The sequence below is a fragment of the Chlorocebus sabaeus genome, chromosome 3 (assembly GCF_047675955.1).
Source record: "Chlorocebus sabaeus isolate Y175 chromosome 3, mChlSab1.0.hap1, whole genome shotgun sequence".
Classification (NCBI taxonomy): domain Eukaryota; kingdom Metazoa; phylum Chordata; class Mammalia; order Primates; family Cercopithecidae; genus Chlorocebus; species Chlorocebus sabaeus.
Genome location: NC_132906.1, coordinates 29,117,499 through 29,133,345, shown reverse-complemented (window position 1 = coordinate 29,133,345; position 15,847 = coordinate 29,117,499). Strand labels below are relative to the sequence as shown.

Genomic DNA, 15,847 nt, shown 5'->3' with positions numbered 1-15,847 from the left:
GAGGAGCTGGTACCATTCCTTCTGAAACTATTCCAATCAATAGAAAAAGAGGGAATCCTCCCTAACTCATTTTATGAGGCCAACATCATCCTGATACCAAAGCCTGGCAGAGACACAACAAAAAAAGAGAATTTTAGACCAATATCCCTGATGAACATCGATGCAAAAATCCTCAATAAAATACTGGCAAACCGGATTCAGCAGCACATCAAAAAGCTTATCCACCATGATCAAGTGGGCTTCATCCCTGGGATGCAAGGCTGGTTCAACATTCGCAAATCAATAAACATAATCCAGCATATAAACAGAACCAAAGACAAGAACCACATCATTATCTCAATAGATGCAGAAAAGGCTTTTGACAAAATTCAACAGCCCTTCATGCTAAAAACGCTCAAGAAATTCGGTATTGATGGAACGTACCTCAAAATCATAAGAGCTATTTATGACAAACCCACAGCCAATATCATACTGAATGGGCAAAAACTGGAAAAATTCCCTTTGAAAACTGGCACAAGACAGGGATGCCCTCTCTCACCACTCCTATTCAACATAGTGTTGGAAGTTCTGGCTAGGGCAATCAGGCAAGAGAAAGAAATCAAGGGGATTCAGTTAGGAAAAGAAGAAGTCAAATTGTCCCTGTTTGCAGACGACATGATTGTATATTTAGAAAACCCCACTGTCTCAGCCCAAAATCTCCTTAAGCTGATCAGCAACTTCAGCAAAGTCTCAGGATACAAAATTAATGTGCAAAAATCACAAGCATTCTTATACACCAGTGACAGTCAAACAGAGAGCCAAATCAGGAATGAACTTCCATTCACAATTGCTTCAAAGAGAATAAAATACCTAGGAATCCAACTTCCAAGGTATGTAAAGGACCTCTTCAAGGAGAACTACAAACCACTGCTCAGTGAAATCAAAGAGGACACAAACAAATGGAAGAACATACCATGCTCATGGATAGGAAGAATCAATATCGTGAAAATGGCCATACTGCCCAAGGTAATTTATAGATTCAATGCCATCCCCATCAAGCTACCAATGAGCTTCTTCACAGAATTGGAAAAAACTGCTTTAAAGTTCATATGGAACCAAAAAAGAGCCCGCATCTCCAAGACAATCCTAAGTCAAAAGAACAAAGCTGGAGGCATCACGCTACCTGACTTCAAACTATACTACAAGGCTACAGTAACCAAAACAGCATGGTACTGGTACCAAAACAGAGATATAGACCAATGGAACAGAACAGAGTCCTCAGAAATAATACCACACATCTACAGCCATCTGATCTTTGACAAACCTGAGAGAAACAAGAAATGGGGAAAGGATTCCCTATTTAATAAATGGTGCTGGGAAAACTGGCTAGCCATAAGTAGAAAGCTGAAACTGGATCCTTTCCTTACTCCTTATACGAAAATTAATTCAAGATGGATTAGAGACTTAAATGTTAGACCTAATACCATAAAAATCCTAGAGGAAAACCTAGGTAGTACCATTCAGGACATAGGCATGGGCAAAGACTTCATGTCTAAAACACCAAAAGCAACGGCAGCAAAAGCCAAAATTGACAAATGGGATCTCATCAAACTAAAGAGCTTCTGCACAGCAAAAGAAACTACCATCAGAGTGAGCAGGCAACCTACAGAATGGGAGAAAATTTTTGCAATCTACTCATCTGACAACGGGCTAATATCCAGAACCTACAAAGAACTCAAACAAATTTACAAGAAAAAAACAAACAACCCCATCCAAAAGTGGGCAAAGGATATGAACAGACATTTCTCAAAAGAAGACATTCATACAGCCAACAGACACATGAAAAAATGCTCATCATCACTGGCCATCAGAGAAATGCAAATCAAAACCACAATGAGATACCATCTCACACCAGTTAGAATGGCGATCATTCAAAAGTCAGGAAACAACAGGTGCTGGAGAGGATGTGGAGAAATAGGAACACTTTTACACTGTTGGTGGGATTGTAAACTAGTTCAACCATTATGGAAAACAGTATGGCGATTCCTCAAGGATCTAGAACTAGATGTACCATATGACCCAGCCATCCCATTACTGGGTATATACCCAAAGGATTCTAAATTATGCTGCTATAAGGACACATGCACACGTATGTTTATTGCAGCACTATTCACAATAGCAAAGACTTGGAATCAACCCAAATGTCCATCAGTGACAGATTGGATTAAGAAAATGTGGCACATATACACCATGGAATACTATGCAGCCATAAAAAAGGATGAGTTTGTGTCCTTTGTAGGGACATGGATGCAGCTGGAAACCATCATTCTTAGCAAACTATCACAAGAACAGAAAACCAAACACCGCATGTTCTCACTCATAGGTGGGAACTGAACAATGAGATCACTTGGACTCGGGAAGGGGAACATCACACACCGGGGCCTATCATGGGGAGGGGGGATGGGGGAGGGATTGCACTGGGAGTTATACCTGATGTAAATGACGAGTTGATGGGTGCAGCACACCAACATGGCACAAGTATACATATGTAGCAAACCTGCACGTTGTGCACATGTACCCTACAACTTGAAGTTTAATAATAATAAATAAATTAAAAAAAAAAAAAAAAAAAAAAAAAAAAAAAAAAAAAAAGAAACCATCTAAAATGGGAACACAGAGAAAAAAACTTGAAGAAAAAAGAGTATTAGTAAACTAAGGGACAACTTTATGCATTTTAATATATGTATAACTGGAGTTTCCAAAAGGAGAAGAGGGAATGAAAAAAATTTGAAGAAAATAAGTCTGAAACGTTCCAAATTTGATGAAAACTACAAATCCAAGAAGCTCAATGAACTCAAAGCATAAGAAACAGGAATAAAACTATACATCACAATAATACTTTGAAATCAGTAATAAAAAAAATCTTGGCTGGACATGGTGGTACATGCCTGTACTCCAGCACTTTGGGAGGCCAAGGTGGGCTGATTGCTCGAGCCCAGGAGTTCAAGACCAGCCTGGGCAATGTGGTGAAACCCTGTCTCTACAAAAAATACACATGTAGTGGCATGTACCCATAGTCCCAGCTACTCGGGAGGCTAAGGTGGGAGGATCACTTGAGCCCAGGAGTTTAAAGCTGCAGTGAGCTGTGACTGCACCACTGTACTCCAGCCTGGGTGACAGAGTGAGATTCTTTCTCTAAAAAAACACTGTTATTGTTCAATTGTCTACATCTCCCTTCACTTCTGTCAGTTTTTGATTCATGTAATTTGGGGCTCTGTCATTGGGTGCATATGTTTATAATTGCGGTATCTTCCCAATAGACTGTTACATGTCTAGTAATAATTTTTATCATAAAGTTGATTTCATCTGATACTAGTATTGCCACTCCAGCTCTCCTTCAGTTACTGTTTGTATTGTATATCTTTTCCCATTCATTTACTTTCAATCTATTTTTGTTTTTAAATTTAAAGTGTGTGTAAGTGTGTCTAGTAGATAGGATATAGTTGGGTCAGGAGTTCCCCTCACTCTGCCATTCTGCCAATCTCTGCCTTTTAACAGAAGTGCTTAGTGCATTTATATTTAATATAATTATGGATAAGGTAGGATTTACATCTGCCATTTAGCTCTGTTTTCTGTATGTCATATTCCCTTTGGATTCCCCATTACTGTCTTATTTTGAGTTAAATAGATGTTTTCTAGGGTACCATTTTTGATCCTTTGTTGTTTCTTTCATTTAAAGGAGTTATTTTCTTAGTGGTTAACCTGGGAATTACAGTTAGTATCTTAACTCACAATGTAGTTCAGATTAGTATTAACTAAGTTTCAAGAGTATTTAGTAAGTTTTCTGCATATTCTATCTTTACTAGTGCTCTTTATTCTTCATGTGGATTCAAATTATCATCTAGTGCCTTATCCTTTCAATCTGAAGGACTCCCTTCATAATTTTTGTGGGACAGGTCTGCTAGTGACACATTCTGTTTCCCTTTATCTTAGAATGTCTTGGTTCCTTCCTCAGTTTTGAAAGATAATTTTGACAGACATAGAATTCTTTGTTAAGACTCTCTTTATTTCAGCACCTTAAATATGTCATCCCACTCACTTCCAGCCACCACAGCTTCTAATGAGAAGTCAGTTGTTAATTTTATTGAGGATCCCTTTTATTTGATGAGTCATTTTTCTCTTACTGCTTTCAAGATTCTCCTTGTGCTTTCACAGTTTGACTATGACATACGCAAGTATGGATCTCCTTGAGTTTATCCTATTTAGAGTTTCCTGCACTCATTAGTTGTACAGACAAATATTTTTTAAATCAAATTTGGGAAGTATTTGGCATTATTTCTTCAAATATTCCTCTCCCACCCTTCTCTTCTCATCTGGGATTCCCATAATGCATATAATAGTAGGCTTGATGGTGTCCTACAGGTCTCTGGGACTACATTCAGGTTCAGTTTTCTTTATGCTTCTTCTTTCTGTTCCTCACCCTGGATAATCTCAATTGACCTGTCTTTGAGTTTTCTAATTCTTTCCTCTGCCAGCTCAAATCTGCTGTTGAGCTCACTAGTGAATTTTTCATTTGTTATTATACATTTCAAATCCAGAATTTAGATCCTTTTACAATTTATCTGTCTATTGATATTCTCTATTTGGTGAAACTTCATTGTCATACTTGCCTTTCATTCTTTAGACATGGTGTTCTTTAATTCTTTGACTATGTTGATAGTAGCTGAATAAAATCTTTGTAGAATAAATCCAACATCTCAGCCCCCTCAGAGACAGTTTCTATTGACTACTTTCCCTATTGTGTATGGGTCATACTTTCTTGTTTGTGGATGTATGTCTCATGCTTTTTGTTAAAAACAAAAGAAAACAAAACAAAACTGAGCACTTCAGATAATAATAAATGTGGCAATTCTGGAAATCAGACTCTCCTCTCCCAACTCCCCAGGATTTGTTGTTGCTGTTTTTTGTAGTTATTGCAGTTGTTGCTGTTTGCTTGTTTAGTGACTTTTCTGGACTAATTCTGTAAAGTCTGTATTTCTTGCAGTGTGCAGCCACTGATGTCTCTGTTTAGTTAGCTTAGTGGTTAGCTAATGCTGTGAACCAATAAGTGATCCAATCTTTGCTGAGGGGTGCTGTGTGTGTAGGTTGAGGCATACTTTCAACACTTGGGCACTTTAATCTTCTGCCTTAGCTTGTATTTGTTGCTTTCTCAGGACCTCATGGTCAGTCAGAGGTGAGACACTGAGACCCTCTCAGGTCCTTCTGAGCATGCACATAGCCCTGCATATGTGTGTAGCCTTCTAATCCCCTAGGAATATGACAGAGTTTTTTAAAGCCTCTGTGTACATCTTGTTCCTCATATCTTACCCTTAAGTTTTTGGCCAGGTTTTTATTTGCGCAAATGGTATTGACCCCTCAGAAGCTACAATATTAAACGATTGTCACTGATTGTTTTTGACAAATACCCTGAAGATAGGGCTCTGTGGGAACACAGCAAGCTCTGAGCTCCAAGGTAGGTCAAATAACAACTATGCCCTGCAAATGAGACTCTTCCAAGGAGCTGTGAGAAAAGTCAAATAGGGACAATGCTCTGGGAATGGGACTTCTTGAGGATCTTCCATCCAGGCCTATCCTATCCAATGGTTGAAGGCTGTTGGTTTTTACAAGTACTGTGTTTGCAAGACTGCTGGTTTTCAAGGCTACTGCAGAGCTGAGGAGAGGAAAGGGGAGTAGTTCAAGTTACAATCCCACAAACCCTGCTGTTCCTAATAAGATTCAGAAGATTTTCTTGAATAAACACTTCTCAAACTGTTGGAAGCCTTTGGCTAATTTCAGGGGTTCTGAAAAAGTTGCTTTTTGCTATCTTTGCCAGTTTTTTCATTGCTTTTATGGGAGAGTGGATTTACCCTGACTGAACTTTGAAGACTTGGTATGAGAAAAATAGTTCATTTACTATAATATTTCTGATAAATTCCTTAGTCTATACCTGGTATTAGGCATACAAAATTACTTGTAACTATAAATTAACGCTATCAAAGTTAAAAGAGTTTCCATTTACTCTGAGAAAATCCTGGGTCATTTCATGGACCAACTTCTCACCCAACAGGTTTGAAAGCTCCATCCTTTTTCTAACTTCTGCTTTATTTTACTTGCATCTAGCACAGGTGAAGAATAGCTAAATTAATTAGAGAAGAAAACCCTGCTTTTAGAATAATGGGAAAGAATTAGAAAAGAGAGAGTGAGTGTGAGGAAGGGTCATGATCTATAAACCTACTTTTAACTTATGTCTATTTCTTCAATGATGTCAGCATAGAAAGAACATTGGACCTAGAGTCAGATGGGTTCATACTCCAATCTCAGCTCCTCTCCTGACTCAGCAGTGTGACTCTGTGCAAGATACTCAACTTCTCTGTGGTTCAGTTGTTTTATCTATAGAATGGGTATAATAATAATAATTTTACATGTTTCTGTTAGATTGAAACGAAATGTATGTGAAAGTGCCTAGAACACATAATAAGCAATCAATCAGTTTCCCTTCCTTCAACTACGTGGAAAAAGTCAGGAACATGTAGGGAATAATAAGATCAAAATATAAAAGTCACAAAATCTAAGCACAGAGTTACATAAGGGCTTAACAATTAGTCTTCCAAGAAAATACTAAACTAGAACCAGCGTATCTTGTTTAAAAGCCAGAACAAGGCCGGGCATGGTGGCTCAAGCCTGTAATGCCAGCACTTTGGGAGGCCGAGGCGGGTGGATCATGAGGTCAGGAGATCGAGACCATCCTGGCTAACATGGTGAAACCCCGTCTCTACTAAAAACACACAAAAAAACTAGCTGGGCGTGGTGGCGGGCGCCTGTAGTCCTAGCTACTCCGAGGCTGAGGCAGGAGAATGGCGTAAACTCGGGAGGCGGAGTTCGCAGTGAGCGGAGATCGCGCCACTGCACTCCAGCCTGGGTGTCAACAGCGAGACTCCGTCTCAAAAAAAAAAAAAAAAAAAAAAAAAAAAAGAACTCAATGCATTTTATATGTAAAAATCAAGATAATGTAAAGTCCCAGTGGTGTTTCTGGCACATGAGATATACTCAGTAAACATAACATAAATGAATTGTTCAGTTTTAGAAAAAACTCAATAAGAAATTATAAAAGCAAGTTTTGATACTAAAAGAGCCAAATTTCACTTGTCTAGAAAATTTACTCATATGAGACACCTTCTTCCAAAACTATGCTTCCAACTCTATTTTTAAAAGAGTAGCTATACACTTTGTCTTTTTTTACTCTTTTATCTAAGAGATGATATAGTCATGCTGGCTAAAAAAGTATTTTCACAAATAAAGAAAAAACTCAGACAACTGAGAAGCAGCTATCGGTCCTGCTGGCCATTTTAGGTTTAATAATATGTTAAACTTCCCAATTATCTCAAGCTCTGCCCCTCTGGTTCCTTAAAAGTAACTGATTCCACAGTAGTTATTCTCATGGTCTCTATATTCTCTGTAAAGATTCAATTGTATGTCCCACTGGTCACCATTAACTCTGGCAGCAAATCTTCCATCTCTTTACTATCCTGATCTAAATACTTCCACAGGCTGGGCACGGTGGCTCACACTTGTAATCCAGTACTTTGAAAGGCTGAGATGGGCAGATTACTTGAGTCCAAGAGTTAGAGACCAGCCCGGCCAACATGGTGAAACTCCATCTCTACTAAAAACAAAAAAATTAGCCGGGTGTGGTGGCACATACCTGTAATCCCAGCTACTTGGGAGGCTGAGGTATGAGAATTGCTTGATAAGAATCGCTTGAACCCAGGAGGCAGAAGTTACAGTGAGTTGAGATCACGCCACTGCACTCCAGCCTAGGCGACAGAGCGAGACTCTGTCAAAACAAAACAAAAAACCCTCAACAAACAAGGAATCTCTGATTGCTACTTTCCTGACATCTGTACTTTAAAGAAAACATACTAGTGACAAAGAGACAACTGTGTCTAATGAATGTAAAATCAGAAATAACAGCTCATATATATTGGCCATTTACTGTCTACCAGGCACTGTTTAAGTCCTTTATATTGGTCACATAGTAAGTGCCATATTAATTTCCACTTTTTTGGATGAAAAACTTGCCTGAAGGTCAGAGTGCAAGTCAACTACAGAGCCAGGATTTAAATTCAGTCAACTATTATCCAGAGCCAACGTTTTAAACTATAATACTGTAAAGAAACTCTTAATCTTAAGTCCCATACCTCTTAACTTAAAAAGCACAAACTGCAGCTTGGAAACACAATGATCCTGACATGACTATTCTCCTATGATGTAAACATTTAAAACTTTCCCTCTCTTGTCCTGTCCTCCTCATCCTCAAAAACTAGCAGAGTCATCTAATCAGCTGCAATCCAGCTACTGTAATCCAGCCAGTAGACCCAGCTATGGGGCAGAAGCAAGAGAAAGGAGGGAGAGCTGGGAAAGCTAAAAAGAGAAAGGGGCAGGATCCAAAAATACATATAAGAAGGATAAAGAGAAAGAAACTGGTTGTGGGATATAAGAAACACCTAGTGAACAAAAACAGACGAAACGTTTGACCAATGGCAAGAAAAGAAAACTGATCTTCCTATTAGAGTTTACAATATTCTATACATAGCTGTATATACTTCTCCCCACCACCCCCAGATATCTGTGACATTTTCATGCTTAAAAATTAGGTTACACAGCACGTATCAATGCACAGACTTAACCATTCTGTATTTTTTAAAGTTAGTCACAAAGTATTGTACAAGCCAAAATGGTACATGATTTTTCATCCACAGACTATACAGTACAGGTTGTTGTACAGTTGATATGAAGTTATTTATCAAGCAGGTTTTTCAAACTTGACAGCTCTTTCTTATCCCTCTCTTGGTTAAGACAAGTTTTTTTCACTGCATTTAAAGTTCAAAGACAAAAGATAAGTGATTTTTGCCAATTGTTCTTATGACTTGGAATCAATGGACATTTGTTCCTGAGCCTGTCTGATTTTTGGCACATAGGAGATAAGCTCTGAGAAACATACACCCACTGTTACATAGAGGAGAAAGTACAGACATCAAAGCACCATTCACTTTATTTTTAGATACCATATCAAGGCTATTCAGGTTTCTTAAGAAGATCCAATAGAAAAAAGAAAAAGAGAGATGAGATTATCACTCTCATGCTTATGCAATACTACGTCCTAAACAGGTTCCAGTTCATTTTCTTTAGACTTTAGCCATCAAAACATATTCAGACCCTCCCCTTCCCCCGACCCCCAGCACCCTCCTGCCTGTTTGCCAGATACTTCCTTGGAAACACTTTGGTAGGACACAAATATGATGCATGCAAGACAAATCAGCATAATTTTCAAGTAACTTGCAGCTTCCAGGAACACTAATTTCAGTAATAGCTATACGCCTTCCCTTCCCAAAACATCAGCACTGCTGTCAAAGACATCTGGGTCATTTTCCTGACTTTGAAGCTCTTTGTTTCTTCAAAGACTACAAGAGGCAACCAAGAAAGCAAGAGACACATACACCAGGAAAATTATGTGATTACTGAAGTAATAGGTTTCTCTAAGCATAACTTTCTTTTGAAGCTTTGGAAAAAAAAATAAAAATTAGAAAACTAGCCTTCAGCAGGACCACAGAAGACAAAATCTCCATTCTTTCAGGGTTGTCCCTATCAACAACCATACTTCTAGGAACGACCTGTGCACTGGAGAAGAAGCTAGTAAAAAAATTCAGGTTCACAGACAACTCAGAGCCACAAAGACCAGCAAACATATTGAGATGGAGCATGAACTATGTGGGAAGCAGGAAAAATTCTGGAATGCTAGAAAAGACAGACCTGATTGGGGGGACTGAGAGCAACCACGTTTGGTTCCAGGGAAGGAGGTATATCTAGTCCCCAGTCATCAAACTGAGAGCAGTTTGAGACCAGCCTTTCCTGGTCCTCTGGCCTCTCCCACAGTGGTGAGGTATCATTATTCAGTCAGCAGAGTGGCCTCTGGCACATGCAGGAGTCCTGGAAAAGAACTTGAGAGAGTTGACAGTCTCTGCCACTGGATTTCTATTGTATGTTGACAGATTATTTGACTTCTCTGAGTCTTGGTTTCCCGATGTGCAAAATGGTGATAATAAAGCTTGCCTTAACTGCTTCCCAAGGTCATCAAGAGGGTCAAACACAATTATATGAAAGTGTTTTGCAAAGTTATAACAGCTAGAAGATGCAGACCTAGAAGCTGGGCTTCCTAAAAATTATACAAACTTTGACTAAATGAAGGCAAGTATAAGTTACAGCTAGAACCCAATTCTCCATACAAATAAAACTCTGCCATACCTATATACAAGTCAGTCAAAGAGACAACCAGCAACTGAGAAACCCCCAATGCTGGCCGCAGGCAAGACAGCTCACGAGTGGCTGAGGTTTCTGGCCAGAGCTCAGAGTCCCACTGGTGAATGACGTGGTAGCTAGTTCCTCTGCTGTCTATCCTGGACCCTTTCCTTCTTCCAGAAAAGCACTCTTTATCCTCAAGTGCCCACTTCATCCTCCTCTTGCACCTTGTGCTTACAGTGAAGCCTGCCCTCCTTGGCTACAGTAGGTATGTGATTACTGAAGTAACAGGTTGGAGGTGGAGGGTAGGACTGCATGTGACCACAGCAGGACTGGTCAGAAGGCTGTTTTGAAAGGTTTCAAACTGGAACTAAGAGGAGAGGCCCCTCCCAGCAGACACCAGGGGATCTGAGGCTTGGGAATCATGTGAAACCAGTTTTCCACTAAATGGAGGAAGTCAGTTTGAGAAGAGGAAGTTAACACTCAGTCAGAAACCCTGGACTCCCCCTGCTGCAACACCCTAGGGCCAGATGTCCTATGCTCTCCCCCACGCCACCACCCCTGCTCCTTCCTGGGAAGATGTGAACCTGCTAAGGAACTCCCACAAAAGTTCAAGTCTGGTTTTGTAACACACAACCCAGGTGCATTGATCCCACATTAAAAAAATGGCAATTTTCATACTAAGACAGACTCACAGGCTATTCAAACCAGTATCTGCTTTCAGGAAAGCACACCAAGGGATGTTTGCAGGAGGCTATGGTTGTCCTCAAAAATGCAACCTGCTTTGAATGACTTCTGAAACATCCTAGTTTGCCATTGTGTCCAACATAGCTCTGTAAATGTATCTTTACCTATTTTGCACCTATTTGTATTTTCAATCTTTATCCACTTTCAAAGATAACCCATTCCAAATATGTACTGTCTACTGTGTGACGCAATAAGTAATACACCTCTTAAATGTTCAAAGCCTAAAATACAAATTCTTTTTGTCAACTTGGTTCATATCACTGTGTAAGTTTCTGTCCTTATCAAAATTAAGAGGCAAAAAACAGCCCCTACCTCTATTAAATCAACTGAACTGTCTTTCTCCGATTTTATGTAGAACAGCACCATAAACTTTTATGTAACCCCAATCTCCCTGAGTGTTTTAGTGTTACATTAAATAAGTAGTAAGAGTAAACAATGAAATAAAGGCAAAAATAGAAAAATAAGAAAAAAAAAATTAACAACACTGGAATTCATTTTGTAATATAAACAACATGAAAAGACTGGAAATAAGTATCTCCAAAATTTTTATTTTGGGTGGCAGGATGATGGACAAATTATTTTATTCTTTATTTTTTTTTTCCTGTATTACTACAATTTCTATACTGGGTTAAGTATTACTATTCTAATTATTTAAAGTTATTTAAAAAAAAAAAAAAACTCTAGGAGAAAAACGTGTAAATGTAGAGTTAACTGGTTAAAAGGGCAACAACAACAACACAAAACTTGAAAAACAATGAGGCAAAGGTAGCCAAGCATGCAGGAGAGCCTCACCAAATGCTGAGACCCAGGCCCTCAGAGGAGTCAGCACTGACTGGGGAGACCTCAGCCAGCCTCCAGCTTAGTTGTTTCGGGGACAGATAATGAAACAGAGACCAGAACATGTAGCCCCAAATCCCTTACATTCCCTTGCCCCGGGGGGGCCCATTCCGCTTTAGCAAACAGTCATCTTTAGACAAGGAAGTCATAAAGGGTAGTGCTGAACAAAGGCCTGGAAATCCAACGTGACATGGTCTACTGTTTGGAGGTTCTGCTCTAAGCTGAAGGCTGAGGTGCCCACACTGAGAAGTGGAATGGCCAGTCAGGGAGAGAACACACTTGGACTCTCTCTAGCTCCTGGCATGTATTAGGTGTTCAATACATATTTACATAAAAATGGCACTTAAATGAATAATCATGATGAAATGTGTAGGTGGTCAAAGAGGTACCATGAACCTGGGCAGTAACAAGAGGAGAGACCCATGGGAAGGCTTCCTGGTAGAGGTGATACATGAGCTGGGTTTAAAGGATAAGTAGGAATTTGCCAGGTAGATAAAGTGAAGAGCAGGCAGGATTCCAGGGAGACACAAAGTCAAGACAGAGAAGCTGACCTGGAGCAAATGGCTTAGCTTTGTGGAAAATAAAGTTGAACAGAACCTTGAGGAAAGGGTAGAATTTGGATAGAAGTAGAAGGGGAGGAAAAAGCAGAATAAGCAAAGACATTGCAGGAAGAAATGGAATGTGAGACTTTTATTCGTTCAGTAAATATTTATTGAAATATCTACTCTGTCCGAGGCCCAGGGTTAAAAGCCTGAGGTGTAAGAAATCTTATGAGTAACTCAAACCACAGATAACAACCCCACGAGACTGGTATTGTTCTCCCCACTGTAGAGATAATGAAAGTGAGGCTTTATAGTGAGGAGGTAAACCGTCCAAGGACACAGAGCTAATAAATAGCATAAATCTAGCTTTTAAGTGTGTGTCATTATAGCCAGGCTTTGGAGCACACTGACTGAGTTGTTTGTTTTTTAGCATCACAGTTAAAGCTCAGAGGATGTGGGAGAATCCATGCAGTCCCTATTCTGTTACTCAAATAAAAAATCATGAACGCTGCTTGCTTTCCTTTAATGAATATATTTTTTTCTGACCTGGAGAATAAATATGTGGGAGTCATGAGTTCTTACTCATAAATATCCCAAGTATTTTGGAACAATTACTAAAGGGACAAGATCAGACCCTGGAAACAGCCTGATTACACCAACTGGCAACTGAAGTCCATCCACTTCAGAACGTGCTCAGATAGATAGCAAGGGGGGCGGATCCAGTGGCCATCTGAGAAAGGTCAGTTGGGTTCCACCAAAAAACATTTTGCAAAAACAAAACCAGACTGAGGATTCGTGTGGAAAATGTTAAACATGCTCTATGCTGGAAAACTCTGAGACTCCTGCATTGCTGACTGCCTGCAGTAGACTATTCGGTAAATGACACATCTTCCAAAAAGGTGAGCTTAACTATTCTGAGGTTGTCTAAAATCAGCACTTGAACTGGCCAGGTTCTCTATCATTTGCCAAGTGAAGTTCATCTCTTCTGAAAATAAGGAAGCTTTTGGCCCTCAGGTGTATTTCTAAACACAAACATATACATACATACCGTTTTGACAAAGAACAAAAATCCTGCTAAGTTTTTCTTCTGAGATTAACCATGTGCCATTAGGTAAAAAAGAGAAAAGTGTGTTTTTTTAGTGTCACTGAAAAGTCAATTAAATCTATAGTAGTTCTTCCTTTGCCATACACTTTAAACCTTTACTTTTTTTTCTCCCCCAAAACAAAGGGCATTTCTTTGGACTTATAAAAAGCTACAATTATGCCAGTTGGTGGATTTAAAAAAAAAAAAAAAAAAAAAAAGCTTCAAGACTATAATCAGAAATAAATTTTTCTCCATCATTAAGAAAATTAGTTTTTCCTTTTAAATTTATTTTTTAAATCCTTTAATTAGAACAGAGTTCTAATGCACGAATTTATACAATCCTTCCACATCTATTTTTGCATTCCACTTGGAGAGACAGCTCTGGCATAATCATTTGTGATTATCATGATGCCTCACATAAAAAGCTGTTACTGTATTTGAAATGTCTAAGGTAGACAGTGATTCTTATCTCCCAAAAAAGCAACCCATCCTCTACCTCCAAGAAACTGCTTTCTGTGGGGAAATAAATAATAAGTGCGATCTTTCCTAAAATACTTTTTAACATATATATTCATGAAATAAAGGGGGATAACTTTATTGCAAAACTTGTTTCTAACTGAAAATCTGAGTTGAGGTCCAGTTTCACCTCAGGACTGTTTAATCAGGGAGCTGATTAAGGAACATTGTAATCAGCCTAAGTAAACCCAAATGAGTTTTGTTTTAATAGGCCTGAAATGATTTTTCTTCTTTTTTTTTTTCCATACACAATGTTAGGGTTTCCCAATTAACAATTCCTTGGAGGTGAACCCAATTAATTGTTCAGCCCCCAATAGCAATAAATGCAGTCTTCTATACACAGTGAATCAGGTGACCTCTCACACCTGGGTACATCCCAACTTACTAGCATTAACAAGAAAAATGGACTTAAGAAAAATATTAAAAATATGACTCAAACATTTACTTTTAGGGCAGAAAAAGAGGGATAGAAATTTATACTACTTTCCAAAAAGTAAAGAAGTTAATGGTCTCTTATAGAAATTAAAACTGCAAACAGGGTAGTATTCCCAGGCCATTTTACAGAAACATTTAAGACAACCCCAACTAAAAGAAATGCTTGCCTTTGCTGAAATGGGAAACGGTTCTGTCTTCACCAGCCTATGAAAACCAACGTCCCAAGTCTGAATATCTCACAAGTATCTCTTCCAAGTCCCAGATTTGTTTATCTGGGATAGTCGGCTTCTCCAAACAAATGGAAAACTAGAGGCAAAAATACCTAAACCAAACATTTAAATATATCCTTCAAGATATTACACAGTGCTGTGGCAGGCAACTCGATGAACAGCATGAATTAAATGTTGAAAAAATGTATCATTGCAAGGTTAGGCAGCTTTACCCTTGTCTCATGGATAAATCCCTTTAAAGTTCTGTCGGCCTGTGGGTTCATGTGCTCACTTTTCAGTACACAGGGTAAGTTCTTCAGATCCCAAGTTTTCTAAAACCGAATACAGGCCGCCTCCACCAAATACTTTTGAAAAATGTTTCATAATCTTTGGTTTCTTTATTAAGGGCCCAACTTTACTGGGGTATGGTGCTCCCTCAGCCGAGGGCATATCATTTCCAACTCCCAAATGTGTAACTAAGCAGGCTGATTTCTCACCTTCTGGAAAAGACAACTGGGAAGATGAACCTCATACTCTGCACTTACATGCACTTCCTTGACCATTTAAATTCTGGCCCACCACAAACAGGGCCAAACATGAGGCTGGTCATTCCTATATCCCAATCTAGTTCCCAAAGTCTTTACTGCAGTGGTTCCTGGGGTGGGGCCGAGATTTCCAGACAAGCAGCATCAACATCTCCTGGGAACTTGTTACCAATGCACATTCTCTGGCCCCAGCCCAGGACCTACTAAACCAGAACCTGTGGGGGCTGAGGCCCACCTCCCTAGGTGAGTGATGCCTTCAAGTTTGAGAACTACTGTTGCACTGCAGTCGCTATCAAACCGTGTTGTACCCTCAGAGCCTGCAGGTGGCACTAAAGGCCAGAAGGAAGAATTGCAGGAGCTGGCAGCCCAAGTTTTTAACTGTTAAGAGTTCCTGCCCGCCTGACCACACAGCTCTTTCTAGCAGTTCCCAACAGCTGCTCAGCCTCCGCCAATGCCTTAAAAGGTCACAGTAGATCTCAGCTTTGACCAGAAACTCAACAGAAACTCTTCTCACAACCCAGCAGTAGATATATTAAAACCTACATTTTTCAGGGATACAATCAATATTTAATTCTTTTGAGGGTTTTGTGTTTAATACAATAAGGACACAAACACACT

General features: G+C 39.3%; 1 protein-coding gene across 3 annotated transcripts in view; it reads right to left on the bottom strand.

Annotated features, from left to right (window-relative positions):
• The window catches only part of RNASEH2B (ribonuclease H2 subunit B), a 78,641-nt gene that overhangs the window by 60,661 nt on the left and 2,133 nt on the right, over positions 1–15,847 (bottom strand). Inside the window, exon 2 of one of the 3 annotated variants that reach the window (XM_073014357.1) lies at positions 7,721–7,852. The exons of the other annotated variants lie outside the window; for them this stretch is intronic. The gene's annotated coding sequence lies outside the window, so the exon portion shown is untranslated. The remainder of the gene's footprint in view (positions 1–7,720; positions 7,853–15,847) is intronic. 3 annotated transcript variants of the gene reach the window in all.